Here is a 268-nt window from a genome sequence, read left to right as displayed (position 1 = left end):
TTTTTATGCCAGTGTTTCCTGTTGTTTGTTCCTTGTTTTAATTCGAAAAAATCAATTAGATTCCAGGTACCAAGAAAAAGTTCTGCGAAGAAGCGGAATACACAAGAAGCTTTACAGAAGGACAAATTCAAGAACGCGAGTTTCATTAAAAACCATCGAATCACTCTCCCGATAATCCAACAAATCAGTTTTATTTGAAGAAATTTGACCACCAATAGCCGAGGAGCCCGGCATTTTTTCCGAGTAAAAGTTAGGTCAGATTTAAATA

Source organism: Dendroctonus ponderosae, unplaced genomic scaffold (assembly GCF_020466585.1).
Source record: "Dendroctonus ponderosae isolate FM_Combo_2020 unplaced genomic scaffold, Dpon_F_20191213v2 Dpon_F_20191213_4, whole genome shotgun sequence".
In the NCBI taxonomy this organism is placed as follows: Eukaryota; Metazoa; Arthropoda; class Insecta; order Coleoptera; family Curculionidae; genus Dendroctonus; species Dendroctonus ponderosae.
The sequence above is the reverse complement of the archived record's forward strand: the minus strand, read 5'-3'. Positions refer to the sequence as shown.